At 41.6% G+C, this 18,789-nt stretch overlaps 1 long non-coding RNA gene across 1 annotated transcript; it reads right to left on the reverse strand.

The window, feature by feature from the left end:
- Positions 1–14,703: 14,703 nt before the first annotated feature.
- Positions 14,704–18,165, reverse strand: LOC143268362 (uncharacterized). Its single transcript, XR_013044218.1, has 3 exons — positions 18,128–18,165; positions 15,923–16,025; positions 14,704–15,788 (listed from the first exon to the last, which is right to left on the reverse strand). It is a non-coding gene; the product is annotated as an uncharacterized LOC143268362 (long non-coding RNA).
- Between the last annotated feature and the right edge of the window lie 624 nt (positions 18,166–18,789).

Genomic DNA, 18,789 nt, shown 5'->3' on the forward strand with positions numbered 1-18,789 from the left:
ATACTCACTGAGAGGTTATACCGGCTCTCTCAACCTCAGGAGAACTGCCCATTTAAAGGTTGGGGATCTCAAAAGGATTAAATGGAAGAATGAATATCGAAGTGTTTTATAAAATGTAGACTTTACAGGAAAAGAAAAGGATGACTGCACCTGTGTGCTTTAGGCCTCACGGCGATGTAAATCCTGCCTGGGCTCCCAGGTCCTGCTCAAATCTCCTGCCAATCCCAGCACTCAACTTTCTCGGCTCCTATCCTAAGAACCAGGAACTGCCATATCATGTGATTTTAGACTTTATGTACAGAAACTGTCCCATGGTTGTTTTCTCTTTTGCTTTTATGGGCAAAATCCATATTGCCCCAGGAAATAGGTACCTGATGCCTTTATCGCTCAATCAGGAAAAGATAATTTTTTCGTACAAGAAAAGCCTGCACAGCCACCTTGCATGCACCTATGTTCCCTGAGCCCAGCTCACTTCGGATTTTCCATTTGCCGACACCAGCATCCCAAGGAAGTTGTGAGCATCATTTTGGATAATGTAGATGAAACATCACCACAAGCTGTAAACTTCATGCTGACTACAAGTGATTAATGCTGCAGAATTACAGTCAAAAATCCCAAACAGAATATTAAATAAGTCAATCTCCAATGATCCATCAATCAAAGGGAGTCTTTTTTTTTTTTTCCTCCAGATCAAATTCAGTAGATTATGGTAAACCCTGGGAGTCAGAAAATCTTCATGCAAATTCTAGATTTTCCACTGGCTTCTATCCAGTCTGAGCTTCATTTTATAGTCTATGAAATTAAATAGTTATATAGGTCCGTTTCCAAGTTCTCTTCTGTGTCTACAGATAAATAAAATGTTAAAAAATTTACATCTTAGTATTATTTACTTGCATAAAGTATGAAGCAGAAAAAAACAAGAATAAGCTATGTTAAATAAGAATATGCTAAGTTAAAGTTCTCAAACTTAAAAATATAATCTTTGACCTCCAAACCCTCCTTATTCTGGATTCTATGTATGAATATGAATAACTCTGAAATTATTTTGTGTGAATGTTCACATGTGTGCAGATGTATGTGTAGGTTCATATGCAAATATATCCAGAGGTAGAGGTCAGAGGTCAACCTCAGGTATTGTTCCTCAGGTGCTGCCCCTCCTTTTTTTGAGACTATCTCTCACTGGCCTGGAAGTCTACAAATAGACTTGCTGGCTAGTTAGCAACCCCCAAGAGTATACCCATCTCTGCTTCCCGGGGGCTGAGATCTCAAGCATGCTTTTTACATGGGTTGTTGGGAATCTAACTCAGGCCCCCTTGTTTGCGAGGCCAGCACTTTACTAACATCCCTTAAATCCCCCAAATTATTTTTACTGGAGGGAGCCCTGAGTGAACACACGGCACCATGGAAGAGGGCAATAAACAAGGAATAAAGGCATTTTGCCAGGAATCTCAGAGTAACCCACAAAGAGATTTCATGAGGAAAATCACATAATCGCTACTTGGTATTGAGGCTTGGTGGAATGATGACAGACGGGATGCTCAAAGAAGGCTTTGCAGAAGGGTCTGATATGAGTCAGATGGTAGAAGGGGATGAGACAGAGGTGCCCAGCCAAGGATGCTAAGAGCAATATAATGCATGATGGGACCAGGCAATACGATGTCGGACTGTGAGTCAAGTGGACCGATTGCAAGTCAGATGTAGAAGTGGGATGGGGGTGGGGAACTGGGGCTTGAAGACAGGTTAGCCCTAGTTGAGGGTGGCATTGAACAAACTTGAAAAGACTTCCCTTTTTAAGCAAGAGGGCATGCATTCAAAGCTTTGAGAGAAGACAATTGATTATTTCAATTGATTATTTCATCAGTTTCCAAGATTCCTCAGATGTGGTAGGAGAATCAATCAACAAGTAGAAAGTTCACCATCATAATCCCACAGCCCACTTCTGCATGGATTAAACCCTGACCCAGGTCTGTGACAATAGGGATTTAAAGAAAAGGAGAAAAGCAAAATGCTGGGAAGGGAGAAATGCTTAGCTTAGACTTTAGAGTGAGAATAAAGAGACAGAAGGTTCTCTTGGACTTCCATTCTGGAAAATGAAGGAAACCAGGAGTGCTCAGAGGAAGAGGAAGCATGAGAAGGCAAGCATGTTGGAGCCTGCAAGGTCTTTAACATTTTAGATAATGAATGAAGAGTGGAAATAGAATTAAGAAGAGGTGGAAGTTTAACTAGCACCAGGAGGCAATGGCAGCACACGAAGAAATATTCTAGACATGGCATTATCTAGGGGTTAAGAGCCTCATGCTAAAGTCAGATCCTGATCTGAGCCCATTTTGCATGCAAAAATCTTGGGGACATGCCCAGAAGCAGGAGGGTGAGGGTTCCAGAATCAAACTTTTTCTTTTCCAGCCATGCTCCTCCCTGGCTATATGGCCTTCAACAAATAATTACTTGGGCTTCGGTTTCCAGTAATGGTATCCTCATCCAAGAATCAACTAAACCAGTCTAAATCATGCAGAGCATATTATAATGTTTTCATTAACATTTCTAAGCCTTGGTTTTCTCATGTGTATGACTGAGATCATAATAGTATCTATTTACAAATGGATTATAATAGTTAAGTGCAAAGAAGTTATGCAAAGCTCTCAGTGAACTAATCTACATCAAGTGTTAGTTGACTCAATCATTCCATATATGCTATCATGTGCCTACTGCACACCATGCCTTTCTCTCATATTTGGAGGTGTCCTACTGCCAATCTGATGCACATGATAGTAAAGTGGGGGCTGGAGAGATAACTCAGCAGTGAATAATGCATTCTACCCTTGCAGAGGACCCAAGTTAGGTCCCCAGCACCCACGCTGATTGGCTCACAGCCTCCAGTAATTCCAACCCCAGAGGATCTGATTTCTCTAACCTGTGCGGGCACCTACACTCACATGTACACACACACACACACACACACACACACACACACACACACACACACTTTAAAACAATACAAATAATTCGTAAAAGCATTTTTAAAATAAAGTAGAGTAAAGAAGAGAGAAGACGAGGGCTCAGAGAGGGGGTGAGGAAATGCCTCTTTGAAGTGAGTCTTCTTAAATGAAGTAAGGAAAAAAGCTATGCAGTGATCTATAGGTAAAAGCTTCCAGGTACCATGTTAGTTCCATGTGTATAGATTTTGTTGCATGGAAGACCCCACTACTGTGACACTGAGACAAGAAGAAAGGGAAAAGAGATGGGAGATGAGGTTTAGTTAATAAGTTCTTGGAGAATGAAGTTGCACATTGGAAGTAAAATGTAAGCTGTAGATGTCATGTTAAATTTTCTAATAGCTTCATTTTGAAAATATGAGAAGTGGTGAAATTTAACCCAATATATCTTAAATATCATCCTAGTGCATAATTACTACACAACATCTCAACCAGATGTTTATATTCATTGTCTTGTTCCCTTCCTTTCTGTTTTCCTCCTTCTCATCACTCAGATTTCTCCTCAAGTATGAATCCTGTCTCACACATTTAGCTAGAAAGTAAACATTTCATTTTAACTAAACCCAGTATCCAAACTCACCTGCTGGTTGATATGTTTTCTCAACATTAGAGTCGTTCCTCTTCCACTTTCATTTTCTTTTGGGTCCTTGATTAAATGAGTGAATTGGTTGTTATGTTGATTTGAAGGAAAACAGTGCCCAAAGGAAGCGGCACTATTAGGAGGTGTGGCTTTATAGGAATAGGTATGCCCTTGTGGGAGGAAGTGTATCACTGTGGAAGTGGGCTTTGCGGTCTCAATATGCTCAAGCTTCACTCAAGGTGATACTCAGTCCACTTCCTGTTCCCTGCAAGATGTAGGACTCCCAGATACCCCTCCAGCACCATGTCTTCCTGCATGCCACCATGCTCCCCACAATGATGATAATGGACTGAACCTCTGAAACTGTGAGACAGCCACCCCAATTAATTTTTTTATTTATAGGAGTTGTCATGATCATGGTGTCTTTTCAAAGCAATATAAACCTTAAGACAGTTGTGTAGATGTGGTGGAGGGATAGGATAGTTATATAGAATTAAAGCAATGGAAAACCTTCTAAGTACAAGTGTACCATGTTTACTATTCAGACATCAATTTCTAGGGTCCACATCATCCTAGAAGTATGTGACTTCCATATCCACATCACACACCACACACTCTAATTTCCCTTTTCTCTCAATTCTAAGGATACTTCACTTTCTCTCTCTTCCACTATTCTACTCTTCCTTCCTTTTTTCCTTCATTTTTTTCTTTCCCCAATTCCCAAAGAATATCTGATGTGATTTTTTCAATCACTCAGCTTTCCAAAAGGATGGAAGGGTTGCCTTCAATAGCTTTTCCCTCCCACCCTGACTTCTTGAAACCTGAGATACACAGAGTTTGAATGAGCTTGACTCTGCTCCAACAAATGAATGAGAAATAAGGAAGGGTGCATGCAAATGAACACCTCAGTGAATTATCCTGCTGCCTGCACTGTTATTACTGTATAGTAGACATTTAATTGGCTATTGAATATTTCTAAAAGTCTCGAAAATGTTGAGATTTGCATCAAGCCAGAATTGTGAACTAGGTGTGGCTCTGTAAAAGAACAAAAAGCAGAGATCTATTCATGTCTCATTTTCTTTCTGTCTAAGATGTTGATGCTAAAGTAAAAGCCCTGAGCCAGCAGCATTAGGATCAGTTGGGAGGTAGAAATATGGAACCCCAGGCACTGTCCCTGTTCTAAGACTCAGGACAAGCAGGGCACACATTCCTGTGTGAGAAGGATGTGGTGGCCTAACCTGGAGCTTAGATGTGTTGTCAGCTCGTGAATTCTGCTAATGAATTCATTCATCAAAGGGCTCTTTCAGGATGCCTGTGATGTACAAAGTACTGAGATCATGGGCTGTGAGAATGTGTACCAGGACAAGAGAGTGTTTGCCTTCAAGGAGCTCATGGCCTCATAGGAAAGATAAACTACACACACAGGTAAGGCGTTCACAGAGCACAGACAATAGGCTGGTCAATGGGAATGTATAAAGGCGAGATACTTAGGGAACAGAGAGGCTTAGGATTTCAGATGACCCTGAAGAGTGGGAAGGACCTACCCTACAGAAGCTTATTCTCTTTGAATCTAAGGTCATAGAAAGAATCAGAAGGAGGAAAGAAAGTATCTCCTGGTGAAGCCTGGGCCAAAGGCAGGTGGGGCTGCTGAGGAATGCAGCCCAGTGCCTGATGCTTTCTCCAGAAACCCAGACACCAGAAGGTGACAGTGTAATGCCAGATTTCACGTTTCCTTGAGGCATGCTTTGGTGGCAGCCTGCTGAAAAGAGATAGCCATTCACACATTCTTCTAGGTAGCAGCTGTGTGTCCTTGCAAATGGGGGACACTTCGCAGACTCCCCGCGAGCATCCGAGCAGCATCCGGTTTTTGCGACCAGTGTGGGCAAGTTGCGGAGGTGTGAATTGAAAAGGCCATGCATATGCATATCATAACCTTCTCAAGATAACATCTCACTTTTACAGGAAAACTCCCAGAGGGAGCTATGATCCCCTTCTTTACTGAAGTCATTCAGCTGAATAAAGGACTACAGTGGTCCGTGGTCACAGCACGGAACTTGGGGCTAGAGTCATAGCGTCATACAGTCATTAGGAAATATACTAGCTTGTCTTTGTGGGCATGCTTCATCCTCTTCAATATTAATATAACTTAGTTTAGAGCCTCACCTTTCACTGAACTCCTAATTGATATTGCTCTGTCAGGCTAGGGTTTAAATATGCACACACTTCATTCAGCATCGTCCGAAGTCCAGAGCAACCTCTCCCCGGGTCCTCAGCTGAAGAAACAGCAGGTTTCCACAACACGACAGAGGGTGCCAGTTATGATGGAGTTACTGAGAAGCATTATGTCCGCCTCCACTAGGCCCCCTCTTCACATAGTCTTAGGAGTGACTAGAAATACTGTCTCAGTGTATTTTATGCTGCCACAACAGTACCACAAGTGGGACAGACACTGATTGTTGATCTTACTGGTCAATTCGAACAGTTTGAAATCACCATGGGATCAATCTTTGGGTGTGAGAAAGTAAGCTGGACATTCCATTCCTCTCTCTCTCTCTCTCAGCTTCCTGACTGTAGATGCAGTGTGGCCAACTGCCTCATAGTCCTGTCACCCTTTTTTATTTTTTTCAAGACAGGGTCTCTCTATAGCTTTGGAGCCTATCCTGGAACTCACTCTGTAAACCAGGCTGGCTTCAAACTAACAGAGATCCACCTGCCTCTGCCTCCCGAGTGCTGAGAGGAAAGGTGTGTGCCACCACACGCCCAGCTTCCATATCTCCTTTTAATTAGTATTTTTATTAAAATATAACTGCATAATTTTCCTCCATCTTCTTTTTGTTTTCTTACTCTAAATCCTCCCACCACTACCCTCGCCCCCACCCAAACTCCTGGCCTCCTCCTCCTCCCTAATTGTTACTGTTTTGCACACACATGAGCATAAACCTATAGGTACAATCTGCTGAGTCCATTCAGTGATGCGTACACATGACTTTAGCCTCCTGGTATTTCGTAACCAGTTAGGAGGCTCCAACATAGGAAAAAACCATTTCTCCAGTCCTCAGCATCTCGCAGCTGTGGTCCTGTAGTCCTTTGGGTAAGGCTGGAATCCAGTGGCTTGTCTCCCTTCCACATTAGCATGTCTAGCACCATGTGTTTTTAACTACTGGGCTGTCTCTCCAGCACACTCTTTTTTTTTTTTTTTTTTTTTTTAAACAACCCAATGAGTCCAATTAGTACTGGCTACATGCACCTGGGTGTGTCATCATCTACTGGGACATAGGCAACCTAGCAGTAGCCATCATTCAGCTCCTCCAGAAGTGACTACCCCTCCTCTAGTATTGATTAAGTACAAGTCTCTCCACAGTTACAGTTAGGGGCCTTGGGAGCCCATCCCCATTCCATGCTGGAAATTTTAACTGGCTTGATCTTGTGACCACAGCTGCTATGTGTTCATGTACACAGCAGCCATAATGTGTCCAGAGGACAGCATTTCACAACCCTCTTCCCCACCTTCTGGCTCTTACATTTTTTCTTGAGCTTGGGTGGGAGAGTTGAGATAGATGTCCCATCTGTGGCTGAGCATTTGCTGTCCCTTGATCTCAGCACCTTGAACAGCTCCGAGTCTCTGCATTAAGCCCCACCCACTGCAATAAGATGTTTTTCTGACCAAGGTAGAGAGCATCACAAATCTGTGAATATAAATAAATGTGCTTAGAGGGCAATTTGACAACATGAACATTTAACAAAGTAACATCAACTAGTTCCCTTCTTGGGCCTATATCTTCCCTAGCCATGGGTTTTGAACATGTATATTGTATAAGGCATGGATTCCCTCCTGTGGAACAGGACTCAGATCCAATCAAGAGAGTTGTTAGTTACCCCCCAGTGGACACACCTTAACTGGTAGGTCAGTATTAAGCTATAGTTTGAAAAAAATATGGAAGAAAGATCAAAGAGCAAGGTTAAATGTTCAATGTCCTTAGTCATCAGGAAAACAAAAATCAAAACTACACGGAGATACCATCTCATCCTAGTCGGAATGCCTATAATTAATACAACAAACAACAGATGCTCGAGAGAAGAAACCCTTGTAAGCTGAGAAGTGTACAAGTTAGTCCAACCACGATGAAAGTCAGTGGGAGATGTTCCTTAGAAAACTAAAAAGAGATCGACCATTTGACCCAGCTATACCAATCCTGAATATCCGAAGAAACCTAGGTGTTCACACTCTAGAGTCTAGAGATACCCGCGTATCCATTTCGTTAGAGCGTGTTCATAACAGCGAGTTACGGCAATAGCGTGTTAAGTCCACCTAGATGCCCCTCAAGAGAAGACTAGCCAAATGGTAATCAGGTATATATTTGAAATAGGGTTTCATTCCAATATAAAGGAAGATAGAATTCTATCACTTTCAGGAAAATGGATAGAATAGAACTGGATATCATCGTATTAAACAAAATAAGCTAGACTTAGAAATATATATTTTTTTATTTTGTACAGAATCTAGATTTTTAGAAAGACAACCACAATATGAAAATAGGAAAGAGACTATTTGGGTGGGAAGTGGGCAAAATCAGTGAAGGCAAAAGAAGGGCAGAAAAGAGTGAGAAAGGGCAAATATGATGAAAATATGTTACATGCATTTGTAAAAAGGTTACAATGTAACCAATTACTCCGGTTACAATTATCATGTGCTCATGAAAAGGGGAGTGGGAGTTATACTCATGTTCTGCGATGGTTGCAGGAATCTGTGGAATTCCCCACGCTAAAGTACTCAGACCATATAATCTACCTATAGGTTCAAAGCAAACAAACATCTTGGAGCTAAAAGAAATACAGTCGCCATCTGACAGGTGAATGAGCAATGTGGCAGAGAAAGGAAGAAAACCAGGGATTAGTTTTAAACTCTGGGGAGGTAAATAACTTCCAGGGTTGACAGGCAGTCAAAGGCAATCCAGGAAGATAAATGAGTTGAGTTCAGTAAATCGCAGCGTAATCCTTATGCCAGAGGCCTCTCTGACACGGAGGACTGGTGGATATTCTTTGGAATTTATCACACTTCTTTGGCTAGAGCTTCCACTTCAAAATCTGCCTAAATATCACCATACTAGCCCAGCCCCTGGAGAGGCTGTCAGGAGGGGAATGGAGGGAGCTAAAGGAGCCTCAGGCCTTCACCTTCTCAACTCAAATACAGATGCTCTCCTTGACTCTTCTTCTGGGACTCGACTTGAAGAGAGGCCTCTGGTTATAATGAAAAGGATAATGAAATTGGGGCGCTTCAAGAGCTCGATCACTTCCCAGGGTACAGTGGTAGCTGCAACAGGTCCACTGGCCTGGCTTGTTTTGATCATTCCCTGGTGTCCTACTTTGCTTCTCTGCGGCTATGATAAAACACTGACAAAAAAGCAAGTGGGAGAGGAAAGAGCTGATTTGGTGTGCAGGTGACAGTCCACCATTGAAGGAAGTCATGGCAGGAACCTTGAGCAGGAACCCAAGCAGAGACCACAGAGGAACAATGCTCACCGGCTTGCTCAGGTTGCCTTCTCTGCAACAGAGGAGGCCCCACTGCCTAGGAGTGGCACTACCCACAGTGGGCCGGGTCCTCCTATATCAATCCGTAATATTTTAAGAGAATTGCCCCACAGACATGTCCACAGGCCAGTGTGACCACCAGCATCAGCCATCACAACTGGATATCCCAACATGATTGTAATAGTGTAGAGCACCAACTTCCCTCAGCCATTTTGGTGGGTCATCTTACTGTGGTTTCATGGACCTGTAAGACCTTGAGGTTCTTAAGATACTTACTTTCTCGCCAGGCGGTGGTGGCGCACGCCTTTGATCCCAGCACTCGGGAGGCAGAGCCAGGTGGATCTCTGTGAGTTCAAGGCCAGCCTGGTCTACAGAGTGAGTTCCAGGAAAGGTGCAAAGCTACCCAGAGAAAGCCTGTCTCGAAAAAACAAACAAAAACAAGATACTTACTTTCTCACCCAAAGACATCAATTCCCCTGTTAAAGCAACCTTATACTTCAGTTCCCCTGACTTCCACCACATTGTGATATCATCCATTGCAATACCCATGGTCGTGAATATGGCTGGCGCTACTAGAATCAGAAGTTCAATTGTGAGGACTCTGAGGGCTGTTTTATATTCTCCTCTGATGCTTCCTCAATCTTCCTCACCCACAGGCTGTTAGGAAAGAGTCGTGTTAGAAGTCAGAAGATGTGCAAGGTCATACTGAACATATGCTGCCATTTGGACCACTTTGATTCCCATCTTTGCACTGAGGCAATCCCCTTAAAACATCAGCAGAGATATTCGGGGGTGAGGGGAGTCTTGTGTAATGACAGAAGCCCCTCTACCAAGGTAGTGTTTCAGTTTTCAGTAGCATAGCCTCCTGAAGGAATGTTCTCTTTGAAGATCATCAAAAGGTAACCAGGATTCTATTATCAGTAACTATAAGTACACTGAGTCAGGTATCACTGTAGGCTAGGCTCTATCAGAAGCCAGTGGAAAACTGGACATCAGCCATTTACAGCCAAGTTGTGGCAGAAATGCTTAAAATGGAAAAGATGATATCTATAAAATTAATTTCTCTGGGACGTGGGAAATGACTGCCATTGATCAATTTTGATGGTAGGTTTGGGTGTCCCCCTTGAATTAGGTTATCTAGACTTGACAGGATGTGGGAGGAAATTAGGGAAATAACAGAACCTTTTAATCTCAGAAAGATAAGTGATCCTTTTTCATAAATAGTAATATCTCCACTGGCCTTTATGAAAAGGCTTACCTAGACAGAATGTACAGCACAGAGATGAATTTTATCCGTGTCCTCTATGGGACTTCCTTTTATTAAAGTCATATCTTAAAGTCGAGGCTCCCAATTGAAGAAGGAAGTCATGTGTGTATAGCCTTTCTACCCCTTTTTGGTGTGTATAGGAATGAGCCTTGAGCATAGGTCATAGCCTTGAGCTTTGTTACAGAGAGATAAAGAGCCCTTGCAGCCTATGTGGGGCATATGTAGCCAAAGGCCTTTCTCTGTCCCGCCCCATCCCATAGTCACTTGTAAATAATCACTCAGAAGCTTAATATTACCTATAAATGTTTGGCCTATGGCTCAGACTTATTACTATTTAAATTAACTCATTTCTATTAATCCATACTTTGCCATGTGGCTGGGGTGTTACTGATCTACTGGCATCTTGCACCTTGGGTGGCTGGATGGTGTCTACACCTAACTCTGCCTTTCTTCTTCCTGTATCTCTGCTTAGATTTCCCACCTAGCTCTTATCCTGCCTTGCCATAGGCCAAAGGAGCTTTATTTATTAACCAATGGGAGCAACACATATTCACAGCATACAGAAAGACATCCCATACTGGGCATGTCTCTTTGGGAACATTAACCTGTTCTAGATGTGATGTATAGTTCATTTCTCTGTTTAAATATATTTGTCTTATGGCTCCTGATCAACTACACTTCAAGATCTATTTCCAGTAGGGATGGGCTGAGGCAGGGATGGGTGCAGACTCTGTTACTTCAGCAGAGTGAGACATCCTAATCATGGGGGCTTAAGTCCATTCTAACGTTTCTCTACATGAGTAAAGCATTATTCTATCGGACCTATAAGAGTTGTGCCTTTCCTGGTGACCTCTATGTCTGAGAAGTATTCAGTGCATCGATATCTTTGGGGCTGCTGCTCCTGGTAGAAGGGTGATATTAAGTAACCTCTTGATTACCCTGCATAAAGGACTCCTCCAAGGAAGATGTTACTGGTCCATATCCTTTCCATTTCTGGCATCACTTCAGACCTGTTTCCTGAAAGATCTGAAGAGTACTCTGAAAGTGGTTAAGAATACCATAGTGTACAATACTGAGTTTCCATACAAGGCAGCAGAAAAGTCTCCTATAATCTCAGAAGTGTAGAGGTCCTACTAAGGATGGTAAAATCTGATGCTGCCATCATTACTCATGTGCTTTAGAACTGTGAGCCTTTGGTGTTTTGTGTTTTAATGAAATTAGCATATGCATGAATCAGCTCAGGTGCTTCCCAAAGCAAAGCCTAAGCTAAGGGTTATTTGCATGAAGAAATTGCATTTGGAACGAGAAAAGGGCCAGCTTAAAAGTCCACTATGGCATTGGTGTTGTAGATGTGATGATGTTATGTCCAGCACTGAGGACAAATAGGGTCAGTTGTTGCACCTATTGGGTAGTTTTAACCAAGTGTCTTTTGAAGTGGGCTGTAGAACCTATAGAGCTAATTCTCATTGGCTAAAAATGGGCTCATCAGAGCAGTGCAGGGACACTGTGTGGAGGAGGGAGGGAGGGACCAGGTTCTCTCTGTGCAAAGAGCAATGCCAGAATGAGGTTTGCATAGAAGAAAGCACGCACAAGTAGGCATCAGTACCAATGCTGAAGAAGAAACTCTGGAACACAAACACAAACAACAAAGCTCTTGCTTTGTGGGATTTGTTGTTGTTTGTTATGTGCATGTGTCTCTCTCTGAGTTATGATATGAAGCTATTTTTTAATTTAAAATATAATTGCATCATTTCCCCTTTCTTTTCTTCCTGACCCCCCCCCTGAAAAAAATCCATGACCTCCTCTTCTTTAATTATTGTTATTCCATATATATGACGGAATAAGTATATAACTACAACCTGCTGAGTCTGTTCAGTGTTGCCAACACACGCATGTTTCCAGGACTGACTACTTGATATTGGGTGATCAATCAGGGGCCTCGCTCTGGGGGAACACTGATGCTCCATCTCTCGGCAGTTCTTCATTGCAGATCGCTCTTCACCTAGAGTTGGGACCCATGAGATTTCCCCCATGTTTGTAAGTATGCTTACTGTTGTTGGAATTGTTCGGGTCTTGTTTACCCAGCCTTGTTGTTCAGATTCCATGGATGTAGCTTTCCTGTCACAGCTGGAAGGCACAGTCTCACAGACTTCCTGGTCCTCTGACTATTAGAACCTTTTTGTCCCATCCCTCTTCCTGAACATCCCCTGAGCTCCAGATGCAGGAGTTGTGTTGTAGGTATAACAGTTGGGGTCAGGTAACCCAAGGTCAATTCTTCTCTGAAATTTGACTAGATATAGCTTTCTGTCTCCTTTTGCTTCAAAAAGAAGCTTTAGCTCTGATGGGTGAAAGTTACACTTACCTTTAAGTGTAAATTAACCCATTATCTCTCCACACCGAGATCCAATGGACAACATCCTAAGATCACTCTGTCTATGAATTTTTATCTTTTTCTTTCCACCTCCCACAGCTTCTTTTTTTTTAACTGAATACTTTTGTATCTTTGGTATGTTTTCATGTTGATAAATATTCTTCCATGGAACTTTTTGAAGAAGGTGGAATAGTATTCCATTATACAAATAATATAACATCTCTACTCACTTAGGGTATTCCTACTGCTCTAGCATTTTTTAAAAGTCTCTAAATTGTTGTTGGCTGTTGAATTATACTCTTGTCATTAGCTCAGAGAAGTGAAATTCCTAGGTCAAAATCCTATACATTTTTTAAGGCTTTTAGTGTCTGGTTAACTCCTAGAGAAGTTATAACTATACTCCATCAATGTGTGAAATTCCTGTACCTTGCCCCCGTTTAATAGTATCCTTTGGCACAACTTTTGGTAATCTGGTATGTAATCATAATTTATAATTAACTATTGTAAAATGTTTAGTATTTTCTTATTATATTATATTAATCTATTTCTGGGAAAGTAAAATTTTTTGAAAATGTTCTTGGTAACATGTACCTTTGCAAATTGTCTGTTCATGTTATATGGCCATTTTTTGCCTATGTTTCCATCTTCTTGATTTTAACTTATAATCAGTCTTCTGCTATCAAAAAACTATTCAAGCGAAAGAATGCAAAGTTAGGTGGGTAAGGAGATTTGGAGGACCTGGGAGTTTGGGAGGAGGAAAACATGATCAAACTATATTATATGATATAAAATTTTTAAATAAAAAATGTAAGACTAAACATATTACATAATTGCAGTTAAAGATAAAAGATACTATATATCATGACATGCAAAATATATGTTAAAAATAAACTACTCTGTGATTTGCGAATGCCACAGTTTAACTTGTGTCCTTAGGAAACGAAGTCAGTTTACTGAACACACTGGCATTCCTGTGTTCATGGCAGCACAATTCACGAAGTTAATAATTGGGAGCAACCTAAATATCCATCACAAGATGAGGATAGTGGAACTATTATCCATGTACCCAATGATATATTTATTTAGCCATAATGCAGCCCTGTCACCTATGACAGTACACATGGACCAGAGACCATTATGTTTAATGAAATAAGCAGGGCATTGCTCTTGGGACCCTCTTCCTCCTTCTGCATTGCCTCACCCAGCCTCGATATGAGGGTTTGTACCTAGTCTTGTTGCATCTTGTTATGCTGTGTTTGGTTGATAATCCTGGGAGGCCTGCTCTTTTCTGAAATGAAAGGCTCACAGTAGTCACCTGTTCCCTAGAAGGGGGCAAATGAGGAGAGCCAGTCGGAGCCAGTCTTGAGGCAGAGAAGGGAGATGCTGCTTCCCATGGTAATGCTGTCTGTTTACTTTCTTGTTTGTATTGGGATGCAATATGACTCATCTGTCATGGACCAAGCCTTCTGTGGGAACTGTCCGACTGGCCTTGGATCCAGATACCATCTGGGTTGTTTTACAAGGCCTTTAGCTAGTAAATGAAGTAACTGAGATTTGAACTCACTTCCCACAACTGCATGTACCCCACTCCCCAAATCCCAACAAATCTTTCTGAATTATGTTTCTATTCTCTTGATTCAGGATTTATGGTTGAACTTCAATGGGATTTTATCACAATGAGATTATCATAGCTGTATTGATTGTAGATAGCTGCATTGAACTAAGATACAAGTGCTGTGCTGATCCATTCTCTTCATTCAAACCCCATCCTCATTTTTAGTTGCCTAAAATGTGAAGTAAGAAAGAATAGAACTTCTGGCCAATTTTAATCATATATTGATTTTAGGTACATCTATCCTGAAATAAATATAGTCCTCAAAATTGTTCACATCTCTAAAAGAAACAAAATACCTTGAGTAGTGCAAATGAAAGTTCTAATAATTTTAATAAAGTAGGACATGGGGAAGACATCACAATATCCAGATAAAGTGTTACTTTAGTAAATGGAGCATTTGGCTCTGAAAGGAAATAGTCTTATCATAATGAAAATTTGGTCATAAGAGGAGAAAAGTGATGACAAATCAGAAAACAGGTCATTAATTCAATGATGCAAATGTTGACAGTTATAAGAAATGGCATCACAAGAAAGACATCCATCCTGCAGCTTCAGTAAAATGCCAAGCATGAATGTCCTAGCAGACACCCCCCCCCCTTTTAATAGGCCCACTCAGATGAATCATTCATACGACAAACCTTCAGAAAATCCAACTAAGAACTGTGCCATAGACCCTAAGACGCACGGTATGAGTGATGAATGGGACCTGGGCCTTCCCCTGGTGAAATAAAGTCTAGGGAGACAGATAATAAGGCAGCCATAGCACAGAGATGCATGAAAACAAATGGGAAAACACACAATGCATCTTGGACATGCTGAGAAATGCATGGTTGGGTTGGATGAACCAGGGGTGTGTACTTGAGTGGCAGGCATTGGAACTGAGTCTTGAGAAGTGAAAAGATTTTGTTAGGAACCAGAGAATTCTGCACTGAAATGGCAACTTAGGAAAAGGCAAGGGCATGTGAAAATGTATGGCTGCTTTTTTAGGGTGTGTGGAGTGGTTTGGACTAAACAGGACAGAAGGTGTACAGCGGCATATGGTGGGAAGTGGAGCCAGAGAGATCAAGTTTAGTTATAACTCTTTGCAGTGCATGTGATCAAAGCCCAAATTAAGCTAGAAGAAGCAAAAAAGACATCCCTGGAAGGACACTAGGTTATTCTGATCAGAGATGGCCCAAATGTCAGAGAGTTAGTTGGTGGAGATAGCCCAACCTCAGAATTCATGAGAATTAATTCCTTGAACTCCATGGATGCTGCAGTCTTTTCCCATTCTGACTTGAAGATCACCATGTCTTTCTTCAGCCTGAAAACGTGTGATCCACATCATCTGATGGTGTTATATGTACGCTCCAGGTTTGGACTCACTGACCCACTTTGGGAAACCACTCACTTCCAACCAATCAGCTTAGTCAGAGGCAGAGAAAGATGCTTTCCTACAAGAAGTAAAAAAAAGGGGTGCTGCATAATTTCATCAATTTTTATTGCCAACAGGAAATGGCTCTGTATAATGAGCAAGTTGCAAGAGCTTAATTTGACTCCTAATTATCCTCCCCCTTTTTCTCCTTACCATCCATAAATCTCCACCCAGCATCACTTCCCCTCAATCATCTTGTCTTCTTCTCCTCATCCTGGCCAGTGGATCCTCCTTTCTGAGATGTTCTTTCCAGGTACTTAAAATAAAAAGACAGCCAGATCTGGGAATAGTGTTCAGTTGTTATTAAAATATTTGCCTAGCACACATGATGCCCTGGGTTCAATCCCCAACACCACATAAAACCAGTCATGATGCCACATATCTATGATCCTAGCAATTGGGAAGTCGAGGCAGGAGAATGAGGAAAATTCAAGAGCATTCTTAACTACATGGCAAGCTCAAGGGTGTCTTGGAATGCATGAGAATGCATGAGATGTACCTCAAAAAAATGTCTAGGTCCAATCAATATTCTTAAATTTGGATGTTGCTATTTCTCTCATAAAAGTTTCGTTCATCAAATGGAGTACTTATCAAACACTGAGTACACTCTCACTGAGGGAATATTAAAACATAACGGAAATAATAAGAGCTTGAATTGGTTATGTGATCATGGTATGCTATGTGCTGTGCCTGATACCTGGGTTTTCTCATTTAATTGTATACAGGGACTCGGCTAAGTGTCATTATGAAGTAACTCATGATTGGGAAAGAAACCTAAGTTTGTTGACTCAGCAATCTTTGTGTGCTGTCCTTAGACTGTTAGAAAGATAATATACTGTCTCTGTCCCCCTCCCACCATAGAAATGGGGCGTCATTAACTGTAAACAGGCTCAGTACAGAATGATACACATAATGACATAGGTCAACACTAATGAGAATTCCTAAGAAGGGCCCAAGCCCTGTCTGGAAGGGAGGAACCCTGAGCTGAGTCATAAGATTGAACTGCAGTTGCTAGGCAAATAAGGACTACAGAGGTTTTATGTAGGAAAAGGCATCAGCACCAACACAGTGTATATAAGCGTGGTGGTTGTGGTTTGTGTGCATCTAATGACACCAGCTTTAGCAGATGTGAAATTTAGGTCAGATGGAGAACAGGAGCAAGAGATATAACTGGAAAAGCAAACCAGGGGCCTGACAGAAGAGTACCACATATCATCCCGAGACGGTTTGACATCCACAGGGACAGTGTCCCCTCTAAAGGATTTTAGACAATCTCAAAGTCATGATTCTGAAAGATCACTGCTAAGGTAGCATGGAGGCCAGAGGCCAGGAGGCTACTCGAGAAGACATATTCAAACTCTGGATGCAGAAATCCAAAGACAGGAAAGAGACTTTCATTTCTATGTCTCTAAGTTCTAACTGACGTCATTGAAGATGTAAATGAACAGATAATCCCTGCAGAAATCTAAGCAAATAGTGGAAAGATTGGACTTAAGGCTGCTGCAGTGGAGGCAGAGACAGGAGAAAGAGTTACCCAAAGACTAGGACGTGGCTAGATTACACCTACCTTCCCTTTATTCGCCTTCTTTTTCTTCACTGTTTATGATTGGGAACACCGTGAAATATGTATTAATAATATAGGGAGCAATAGCATGCTTATCAGCCAGGAGGAACACATGCTGCTAATGTCTGATGATATCTGCATTATGTCTTAGAGACTCTTCAGATTGCTCCTGGAATGTGTAATTATTCCTTGTTATAGCTTGACAGGATGAAAGTTGGTCAGCACGAGGCACCATACTTTACCTAAGCATTTCTTTGTTGCATCGTCTGTTTTCCATTCTTGACATATCTCATTCCTGGAGAAAAGTACTGTCATAAACAGCTTCAGGCCCATGGTATCCTTGAGAAAGATCACTAGTCTTCCCTAGCCTTTTTGTCTGGTGCTTGAAGTGACTGGGGTCTGAAGAATGGCGGTGGAAGTATGGTTGATGTAGATCAGTTGTTCTCAACCTTCCTAATGCTTCGACCGTTTAATACAGTTCCTCACATTGTAGTGACCTCAAACCATAAAATTATTTTTGCTGCTATTTCATACTGTAATTTTGCTACTGCTGTAAATCATAATGTAGATATCTGATATACAACCTCAAAGGGGTCATGACCCACAGGTTGAGAACCACTGATATAGATAAATACATTATTTCTTTGCTTAATGCCTGCAAAGGAAGTGGCCATGTCTAAATAACTATAGAATCTCCCTGAACAGTGACAATGCTTTCAACACACTGTATTCTATCCTTCTAAACTCAAAACTATGTTAGGAGCTGGGCTGATAATTAATGGTATAACATTTACCTGGAATGTGCAAAGCCCTGGGTTTGATCTCCAGCACTGTGAAAACAAACAAACAAATATTTTCAGTCTGCTTCCAAGCTGTCTGTGTCTAGGATAATATTGACAGTGGAGGATGCTGGGTGTGTATTTGTTTAATGAATGGCCAAGCCGATGAGCAAACAAAGAGAAACAATTGCAGTCAAACCAAGTAGGAAACGCAACGCATTCCTCAAAGAAATCACGGTGTGGCCAGGACCAGAAGCACGATGGGAAGGATTAGGAAGAAGTCAAGTTGTGTTTAAAAAGCAGCAGATCACCCTTCTAAAAAAATTGATGTTTTATTTCAAGGGAAATAAAACTCTCCTAGCACTTTGCTATGTGAAACTTGAAGAGGAGGGGGCAAGAAAAGAGAAGGGGCTATCTTAATAAATTTATTTATTATACAAAGAGCTATAGAAGTGGATTTGGGATTGACAATGTAGAACAAAGCTTTCCATGTTGCTGTGCCTCTCACATGCGTGTGTACATGCATGTGTTTGTGAGTGTGTGTGTGTGTGTGTGTGTGTGTGTGTGTGTGTGTGTGTGTGTGTTTTGCAGGGACTCAGGTAGAACCCAGAGCCTTGCCCATGACACACAAACCCCTGGCCACTAAGCAGCATTCCATAGCCCTGCCTCTAAGGTGA

Source organism: Peromyscus maniculatus, chromosome 13 (genome assembly GCF_049852395.1).
Source record: "Peromyscus maniculatus bairdii isolate BWxNUB_F1_BW_parent chromosome 13, HU_Pman_BW_mat_3.1, whole genome shotgun sequence".
NCBI classification, from domain to species: domain Eukaryota; kingdom Metazoa; phylum Chordata; class Mammalia; order Rodentia; family Cricetidae; genus Peromyscus; species Peromyscus maniculatus.